Below are 10,892 nucleotides of genomic sequence, written 5' to 3' on the forward strand. Positions count from 1 at the left end.
CCTCCAGCGTGGTCGGGGCTCAGATCCCAGCTCGGCGGTGTGATCTTGGCGGGCGCTGCCCTCGCCCAGTGCGTTTTGCTACACTTAGTAAGGGCCGAAATTTACCTTCTGAGCGCCTTCCGTGCAGGTTACTGGGGTAAGGTCCCTGCCTGGCTGCCTAAAGTAAATCCCCTAACACTTCTGGGGTCGGAGGGGTGCTCTTACTGGCCTACTTTGCAGATGGAGAAACTGAGGCACGGGGAGTCAAGGCCTCTTGCCCAAGTTCACAGAGTTGAAGAGTGAACCCGGATCTAAATTAGGCCGGCAGGCTGCAGGCTCTAAGCGCTCAACCATGGTTTTATACTGCCCCCTGTAATCTGGGAATAATAATACCTCCCTCCCAGGACTGGGGCAGAGATTAAATGAGAGAAATGTATGCCAAGCACCTGGCATGCAGTGGGCCCTGAATAAACCTTGGTTCCCTTTGCTCCTGGCCAGAACCACTTTCTCGTTCTCTGGGGACTCACCTCCTTAATCCCCCCTAGTCTGTGCGGAGGGGACCTGATCCATCGCCGGTGTAGCACTCCAAGAACGAAGATACAGTGTCTGTTTGAAAAGCCCTTTGGATTTAAACTGAACAATTCCCTCCCCCCCTTTTTAATCTGCACGCTTTTAACGGCTCACTTCATGGACATTAATTTTAATGGGACGATTATTACCCTGTTTGGAAGCCTGCCCCTCGAAATGCTAGGCTCGCGAGGTGGCGCTGGGTTGGGTCCCAGCCGCTTGGATGTTTTCTGTAGCGAAGAGAGGGCAGCCTTGGCCGTGGGGATGTGTCACTCGACAGAGGGAAAAGAGAAGGCTGATGGAGAGTGGGAGAAAAGAGAAGTCACACACACCCGCGCACTCCGCATCTGACAGCCCCTGATTTGTTCATGCTGGAGTTGTTTGGCCCCACCCCACCATTCGCCAACTGGAGATCTTAGCCTTGAGATAAGGCTTTTCGGAGCCTCCGTTTTCCCCATCTGTAAAGTGGCAACAGTAATAGTACCTACCTTATAGAATTAAATAAGACCGTACTGTAATGCCCTGAGCACAGTGTCCGGCATATTGTTCGCATCTAATAAATACAGGCTACTGGGGGTGCCTGGGCGGTTCAGTTGCTTGAGCTCAGCTCAGCAAGGTCTTGACCTTGCTCAAGACCTTGACCTGCTCAGCTCAGGTCTTGACCTCCAGGTCATGAGTTCAAGCCCCACGTCGGACTCCACGCTGGGCATGAAGCCTACTTAAGAAAAAATGTTGACTACTAATATTCTAAAGTAGATCTTGTAAGCCAAACAGTGTGCTTTGAAGAATGTTGGAGGGCCCACACCCTCAATGATACATGATTCCCCTATTGTGAGTTGGCTGTTCCATCGCTGATGTTAAGTGTTGTCCAGAAAAAGCAAAGCCTTGGGGAGAGTAAATAACACCCTCTTCACAGTTCAGTAAAAATGAGTTTTTAATTTTAACGTTTACTAAACACTTATATAGTGCTTCCTTTGTATGAGGCGCTGTTCTAAGTCCTTAGACCTGTTGACTCATTGAACCCTTCTAACAACCGTATGTCATAGGACGGGTCCTGTATTTTGATGAACAAATGGAGGCGGGGTATTTAAAGAGCTTCTCCAAGGTCACATAGCTGTCTATGCTCATTAGCATTATGTCACTACTGGGCACTTGGGACGAAAGAGAGAGAGAGAGAGAGAGAGAGAGAGAGAGGCTATTATGGGCTGAACTGTGTCTCCCCAAAATTCCTGTGTGGAAGCCCTAATCCTCAAGACCTCAGAATGATTCTATTAGGAGACAAGGTCTTTAAAGAGGTATTAATGTTAAATTAGGTCATAAGGATGGGGCCCTAATCCAATATGACTAGTGTCCTTATAAAAAGAGGGAGAGGGGCACCTGGGTGGCTCTGTTGGTTAAGCATCCAGCTCTTGATTTCAGCTCAGGTCGTGATCCCACGGGTTCGTGAGATGGAGCCCTGGTCCATTTCCATAATAACAGCGCCGAGGCTGCTTGGGATTCTCTCTTTTCCTCTGTCTCTCTCTCTCTCTCTCTCTCTGCCCCTCCCCTGCTTGTGCTCTCTCTCTCTCTCTCAAAATAAATAAATAAATAAACTTAAAAAAGATGGGGAGATACCAGGGGTGCAAAGGGGTGGCCATCTGCAAGCCAAGGAGAGAGGCTTCAAGAGAAATCACCCCTTCCAGCCCCTCGAGAGATTTATTATTATCTGAGAAAATAAATGTCTGTGGTTTAAGCTACCCAGTGTGTAGCACTTTGTTGTGGCGGCCCTAGCAAATGAAGACAGAGACCACGAGAGGGAAAGAATGTCCCAAAAGGGAAGGTGGAAGCAGGTACTTACCAGAACGTGGCCGCACATGTTCCCGGGTTCTTGCAAAGGACTGAGTTCTAGGACTGCGTACACGCTCCCTTCTTCCTCGTCCTGTTGGAGACGTTTAAGGGAGGAGAGGTTTTAGGGATGATTTGAGAAATGCTTCGTGAAATCCAGTTGGCCCCTTTAATCCGAGGAACCTTTCCCCGTCAGTTGCAAGGATGTGCCAGCTATCTCTCCTAAAGAAATAGGACAGATTTTTCTTGTCCATGAAGGTTTCCTACGTTGTCCCAGTGCTGAGGGCTGGGCTTAGCACACAATAGGTATTCAGTAAACATTCGCTGAAAGAGAGATTCAATGGATGAATGAATGATAAGCATCCTGATTTGTCTCTCTCTCAAACGTACACGATATAGAATTATCATCGATAACATACGAAAATGTCCTGCTCCACATCATTCCCTCACCTCCTACAGAAATCAATACTCAAGTGTTTTGAGCAGGAAGGGGAAGGGTATATATATTTTTTAAATGAAAGCAATAATTACCTATCCTGGTGTTTGAGACTGAGTGAGCCTTACCTTATGGTGTTTTATTTTTCAACGTTTTTTTTTTTGTTTTTTTTTTTTTTTATTTTTGGGACAGAGAGAGACAGAGCATGAACGGGGGAGGGGCAGAGGGAGAGGGAGACACAGAATCGGAAACAGGCTCCAGGCTCCGAGCCATCAGCCCAGAGCCTGACGCGGGGCTCGAACTCACGGACCGCGAGATCGTGACCTGGCTGAAGTCGGACGCTTAACCGACTGCGCCACCCAGGCGCCCCCAACCTTATGGTGTTTTAATTCGTGTGGCTTGGTGAAGTGGTAAATGAATGAACAGCTGTTGCCTCCTCCAAACAGCTGTGTTTCCTGAAGCCATGTATTAATGCCAGGGCCAGATTCGATGCCAGGAGTCGGCTTGGTGAACAACGGAGTTCTTGAATCAAAGTCAGAGTTATAGCAGAGTGGCTTGACGCTCTGAGCCAGAGAGATCCGAGTTTGAACCCTAGCCTCACCATCCAATAGCTAGCTACCTTGGGCATATTGTTCACCTCTTTGAGCCTCCACTTTCCCATCTGTAAAATAGGAATAAGCATAGTGTCTGCCTCATTGGGTTGCTGCGAGGATTGAAAGAGAGAATTACTGAGTGGTTAGCAAAGTGTTTGGCACTCAATAAATATTAGTGATGGTCCTTGTTATTCTATCGGGAATATTAAGCATCCATTTAAGAAAAAGAACTGGGACCCTGACCCAAACCCATTGGGAAAACAAGAGGATTCCGATTTCAGTGAGTCCAATATTCAATTACGTTACAGTTATTCCCAGGAAAGTTCCCTCCACTTAATAGACCCAGAGCAGGACAGCTATCATCTCTCAAATTTATACTATTTCACCCTCTGATACCTGAAAAGACGGGGTAACGCCTTCTCCAGGGATCTCCTAATGATTCATTTGCTACCTCTCCCTTAAGGATCTTTTTGTTGTAAGTAAAGAGGGGAACAGCGACGGATGTCCACAGCAGGGGAGAAAAAAAAAACGAACCAGCCCATAATTATAGTCTCATCAATACTTTAAGTGTAAAGGGTAAACCTCACTTAAATAAAACCTAATGCCTTGATTACTGGAGTCACGAAACATAGGGTTGATTAAAGCAGCATTCCTGCTGTGAAAATTCAGACATATTGTCCTTTGCTCAGGCAATAATCACTTTATTGAAGGCAACCGAGCTTAGTTTAAACACGTGAATTGCTAGACTTGAAATTACACTGTTGAGAGGGTAAATGAGGATAAATGCTGGAGAACAGTTTGGCAAACGTGAAAGAGCTGAACGTGCACCTGCCCTATGACCAGGTGATTCCATTTCTAACTATTTCTAGATCAGTGCTTCTCAACTAAGAGCAATTTTGCCCCCCGGGAGACATTCGGCAATGTCTGGAGACGTATTTTGGTTATCAAAACCGAAGGGTGCTATTGGGCGCCTGGGTGGCTCAGTCGGTTAAGCGTCTGACTCTCGATTTCCGCTCAGGGCATGATCTCGAGGTTTGTGGGTTCGAGCCCTGCATCGGGCTCTGCGCTGATGGCACGGAGCCTGCTTGGGATCCTGCCCCTCCCCCGCTTGTGTGCGCTCCTCTCTCTCGCTCTCGCTCTCTCTCTCTCTCTCAAAATAAATAAATAAACTTAAAAAAAAAAAAAACTGAAGTGTGCTACTAGGATCTAATGCCTAAAAGCTAGGGATGCTGCTTAACATCCAACAATGCACAGACAACAAATACTTATCTGTCCTAAAAGGTCAATAGTGCTGAGTGTGAGAAACCCTGCTCTAGATATATCAGTATGCATTTGCTGCAAGTAACAGAAAATCTGACTGGTAGAGTCTTAAATCATAAGGATTTTTATTCTTTGCTTAACAAAAGTCCAGAGCAGGGCTTGGCAAACTATGGTAATGTGGACCAGTCAGCTCACTGCCTGTTTCTGTAATAATTTCATTTGAACACAACCATGCTCGTTCATTTATGCATTATTTCTGGCTGCTTTTGTGCTATAACAGCAGAGTTAAATAGTTGCAACAGAAATCGTATGGCCTGCAAAGTCTAAAATATTACCATCTATCTGGCCCTTTATAGAAAAAGTGTGTCGACCCCTGATCCAGAGAAAGGCAAGCTCAGGGTTGGGTTTGTAGTGCAAGTTTTCATTAAGGATCAGGCTATGCCTATATTTCTGCTCCGTCACCCTTAGAATGTTGGTTTTAGTCCTTGGGCTTATTTGTCTCATGGCAGCAAGATGGCTGCCACAGATCCAGATATCACATGTGTACCGGGTTGAATAGTGTCTTCACAAGTTCTCACAAATTCATCTCCATCTAGAAGCTGCGAATTCAACCTTCTTGGAAGATAGGTTCTTTGCAAATGTAAACAAGTTAAAATGAGGTCGTACGGAATTAGGGCAGGTCCTAATCCAATGACTGGCTTCTTTGTAAAAAGATGGAAATTTGGGAAATGGCTATGTAAAAATGGAGGCAGAGAGTGGAGCGATGCTGGCACAAATCAAGGAATACCAAGGAATGCTGGAAACCACCAGAAGCTAGGAGACAAGCAAGGAAAGATTCTTCCCTGGAGACTTGGGAGGCATAGTGTACTGTCTCATGATCCAAAATGGCCCCTTGAATTCCCACAACACTTCTACATTCCCAGAATTACCACTTAACACTTTCACATACATTTTATTGACCAGAATAACAATCACATGGCCACATCTGGCTACATGGGATGCTGGGAATTGTAGTCTTTTAGCTAGGCAGCCATGTGCCTAGCTAATATATGAGTTGTGTTACTAAAAAGGAAGGGAAGAACAGATGATCGCTTAAGGTCTTTGCCTCGCCATCATTGCCTTAGACCAGGGGTTGGCAACCTATGGCCTGCAGGCCAAATTCAGTCTTCCGTCTGTTTTTCTTTTTTTAATGAAATGTGTATTGAATAATTATAGATTCACGTGTAATTATAGAAATAATATAGGCAAAACCCCTCTACACTTTGCCCAGTATCTGCCAAAGGTAAGGATATATGGCAAAATTCTAGTATAATACCATAGCCAGGATATGGACATTGATGTGATCCGCTGATCTTATTCAGATTTCCCGTTTTACTTGCACTTGTGTGTTTGTATATGTGTGCACATAAGTTCTGTACAATTTAATCACCTGTGCAGGTTCATGTATCCATCGTTATCGTAAAGCTACTGATTCCATGGTATGGATGTGCCGTAATTTGTTAAATTATTCACTCATCAAAGAACATCTGGGTTGTTTCCAGTTTGAGGCTCTGGGCAATAAAATTACTATGAACATTCACGTACAGGTGTTTGTGTGAATATAAGTTTTCATTTTCCTGGGATAAATGCCCAGGAATCCAATTATCGGGTCATGTGATAGTTGTATATCTAGTTTTCTAAGAATCTACCAAACTGTTTCCAGCATAGGGGGGCCATTTTACATGCCCCCCAGCAATGGATGAGTGATCTCAGTTTCTCTGCATCCTCTCCAGCATTTGGTGTCGTCACTATTTTGTGTTTTAGCCATGCCGACAGGTGTGTGGTGATATCGCATTGTGGTTTTAATTTGCTTTTGCCTAATGGCAAATGATGTTACCCATTTTTACATATGCCTATCTGCTATTTGTATATCTTCATTGGTGACTTCATCTATTTTTGTCAATAAAGTTTTATTGGAACACACTCAACCGTTGATATATCATCCGTGTCTGTTCTTACACTCTAACAGCGGAATTAAGCACGTGTGACGGAAGCTGTATGACCTGTGAGCCTAAAATATTTACTTTTTTGCCTTTTACCGGACGGTCTTGCCAAACTCTGCCTTAGACAAATTATGATTTATTCCTTGTGGCTGGGCACAGAATATTCAAGCAAAATCAGGACTTTATTGGCAAGGAAGAAGGAAGAAATGATGGTATTTGCTGCACTAAATAAGCCCACCAGTGGAGCTCAAATATGTTCATGCAGCGTTGTTTGAAATAAACAAAATTTAGAAGAAACAAAAATATCCCCAAAAGGAGAGTGGGTAAATGAAATGTGATAGATTCATGCTTACGGATATTGAATACTTGTACGCACAAACTAGATGTATAGATAGGTGTATTTGAAAAACAATCTTGGGTATCACTCTCAACACTTAAGAAATGCCAAGGGTTTGGGGAGCTGTAAGGCAGGAACCATGGAGGAAGACCAAATGTATATTAGAAATCTATTTTGATCATCTCAATGACAAAATATAATTTTTTCACAGAAATCACAATATCACAGTGGTGCCTGGGTGGCTCAGTCGGTTAAGCTTCCAACTTTGGCTCAGGTCATGATCTCACTGTTTATGGGTTCGAGCCCCACATCAGGCTCTGTGCTGACAGCTTGGAGCCTGGAGCCTGCTTCAGCTTCTGTGTCTTCCTCTCTCTCTCTGCCCCTCCCCCGCTCCTGCTCACTCTCTCTGTCTCTCTGTCTCTCTCTCACAAATAAACATTTAAAAAATAAACCACAATATCACAGTCATGGTGTATAATTCTTTGTATACATTGTTGGATTTGATTTGCTAACATTTTGTTGAGGACTTTTTTCTCTATGTTCATGAGAGAGAAATTAATCTGTAGTTTTCTTTTCTGGTGGTGACTTTGTCTGGTTTTGGTATTAGGGTAATGCTGGCCTCACAAAAAAATTAAAAAATATTCCCTCTCCTCTGCTTCTGTCCTCTGAAATAGATTGGAGAGAATTGGTATAATTTATTCCTCAAGTGTATGGTAGAATTCACCAGTGATCCCATCTGGGCCTGGTGCTTTCTGTTCTAGAAGGTTATTCATTATTGATTCAATTTCTTTAATAGACACAGGCCTATTCAGATCATCTATTTCTTCTTGTATGAGCTTTGGCAGATGGTACCTCTCAGGGAATTGGTCCTTCTCATGTATTATCAAATTTGTGGGCATGAAGTTGTTCATAATACTCCTTTATATCTCCATGAGATCTGTAATGATATCCTCTATCGTTTTTGATGTTAGTAATTCACACCTTCTCTTTTTTCTTAGTTGGCTTGGTTAGAGGCTTAACAATGTTACTGATCTTTTCAAAGCATCAGCTTTGGATATCATCAATTTTCTCTATTGATTTCCTGTTCTCAATTTTCATTCAATTCTGTTCTAATTCTTATTATTTATTTTTCTTCTGCTTACTTAATTTAATTTGCTCTTCTTTTTCTAGTTTCCTAAAGTGGAAACATAGATTATGGATGTTATATCTTTTTTCTTTTCTAATCTATGTATTCAATGCTATTAATTTTCCTCTCAGCACTGTTTTCCCTGCACCCCACAAATTTTGATAAGTTGACTTTTTCTTTAGTTCAAAACATTTTAAATTTTTTCTTGAGATTTCTTCTTCATGTGCTATTTAGAAGTGTGTTTAATCTTCACACATTTTGGGGATTTTCCAACTATCTTTCTGTTATTGATTTTATTTTAATTCCATTTAATTTTAATTCCATTGTAGTCTGAAAACAGATATTGTATACTATCTATTCTTTACAGTTCTAAAGGTGTTTTTTTATGGCCCAGAGTGTGGTCTGTCTTGGTGAAAGTTTCAGATAAGGTTGAAAAGGATGTATATTCTGCTGTTGTTGGATGAAGTTGTCTATAAATGTCAGTTACATCCAGTTGACTGATGGTGTTGTTGAGTTCAGTTATGTCCTTACGATTTTATGCCTGCTGATCTCTGTTTCTAATAGAGGGGTCTTGACATCTCCAACTATGGTAGTGGATTCATCTATTTCTCCTTGCAATTCTATTGATTTTTGCCATGCATAGTTTGAGGCTGTCAAATACAAGGCACCTACAAGTTAAGGATTGTCACCTTCTTGGAGAATTGACCCCTTTATCATTATACATAATGCCCCCTGTATCCCTGATAACTTTTTTCCTCTGAAGTCTGCTCTGTCTGACATTAATATAGCTACTCCTGTTTTCTTCTGAGTGGTGCTAACATGGCATATTTTTCTCCACCCATTTACTTTTAATCTAGATGTGTCTGTATTTAAAGTGGGCTTCTTGTAGACAATGTATAGGTGGGTCTTGTTTTTTTAAATCCACTATGATAATTTCTGTCTTTTAATTAGTGCATTTGGACCATTGATGTTCAAAGCAATTATTGCTACAGTTGGGTTAATAGCTACCGTATTTGTTACTATTTCCTATTGGCTGCCCTTTTTCTTTGTTCTAGCTTTGTCTTCCACTCTTTCCGCCTTTTGTGGTTTTCACTGGTTGTTGTGTATTTCCATTTTCTCTCTTTTCTTAGTCTATCAGTTACACACCTTTTAAAACTGTTTGTAGTGCTCGAGTTAGAGTTTTCAATACACATTCACAACTAATCCAAGCCCACTTTCAGATAACAGTATACCACTTTGTGGTGACGTGAGTACCCTATCATAACAGAGTAACCCTAATTCCTCCTTCCCATCCTTGTATCATTGCTGTCGTTCCACTATATATAAACACACATAGGTATATATACATAAGATATATATATATATATATATATATATATATATATATATATATGTAAGCATTCATACATAATTGAATACATTGTTGTTATTATTTTGAACAAACTTATCTGTTAGATCAATTAGGAATAAGAAAAATAGTATTTTTGTTTTACTTAAAAATTTTTTAATTATTTATTTATTTTAGAGAGAGAAAGGGTGTGAGCAGGGGAGGGGCAGAGAGAGAGGGAGACACAGAATCAGGCTCCAGGCTCCAGGCTCTGAGCAAGCTGTCAGCACAGAGCCCGACGCGGGACTCGAACCCACAGACCGGGAGATCATGACCTGAGCCGAAGTCGGACGCTTAACCGACTGAGTCACCCAGATGCCCCCCAAATAGTTTTTATTTTGCCTTCACTTACTCCTTTGATGCTCTTCCTTTTTTTCTGTCTATCTCAGTTTCTGACCTGTTATCATTTTCCTGCTCCCTAAACACCTTTCGATGTTTCTTGCAGCGCAGACTTACTGGCACAAAATCTCCCAAGTTTTGTTTGCCTGAGAAAGTCTTTATTTCTCTTCACTTTGGAAGGATAATTTTGTAGGGAACAGAATTCTAGGTTGATGGATTCTTTTCCTCTCAATGTATCCAATATTCCACTTGTCCTATTATTCAATACAGTCTGCTACCTTCTTGTTTGCATGGTTTCGGAGAAGTCAGATGTAATTCTTTGTTACTCTCTAGGTAAGGTATATTTTTCTCCCGCTCTGGCTTCTTTCAGGATTTTTTCCTTTTATTTTTGATTTTCTGTAGTTTGAAAGGGATACCTCTAGGTATAGATTTGGGGGCTTTTTTTTTTTTTCCTGCTTGGAGTTCTCCCAGCTTCCTGGAGCTGTGGTTTGATGTCTGACATTAATCTGGGGGAACATCCTCAGTCATCATTGTTTCAAACATTTCTTCTGTTCTTTACTCTTTTCATTCCTCCTGGTGTTCCCATGATGCATATGTTACACCTTTTGTAGTGCCCCCACGGTCTTTTGATCTTCTGTTCTGTGTTTTCTCAGTCTTTGTTTTCTTTCCTTTTCAGTTTTGGAAGTTTCTGTTGAGAGACACCCCCCCCCCCCCCCCCAGCCAAGCTCAGAGGGTTTTTCCTCAGCTGTGCCCCATCTGCTAATAAGCCCATCAAAGACATTCTCCATTTCCGTTTCCGTTTTCGATCTCTAGCATTTCTTTTTGGTTCTTTCCTAGGATTGCCAGCTCCCTGCGTTCATTGCCCATCTGCTCTGGTGCGCTGTCTGCTTTATCCGAGGGCTTTGCAGCGCACGAACCCTTGCTGTTTTAAGCTCCTGGTCAGATAATTCCAGCATCTCTGCCATGTCTGGGCCTGATGATTGTTTCAGCTCTGCAAATTGTGTGTGTGCGTGTCTCATTTAGTATGCTTTATGATGTCTTCTTGATAGTATCACGTACCGT

The sequence above is a fragment of the Panthera onca genome, chromosome D3 (assembly GCF_046562875.1).
Source record: "Panthera onca isolate mPanOnc1 chromosome D3, mPanOnc1 haplotype 2, whole genome shotgun sequence".
Taxonomy (NCBI): domain Eukaryota; kingdom Metazoa; phylum Chordata; class Mammalia; order Carnivora; family Felidae; genus Panthera; species Panthera onca.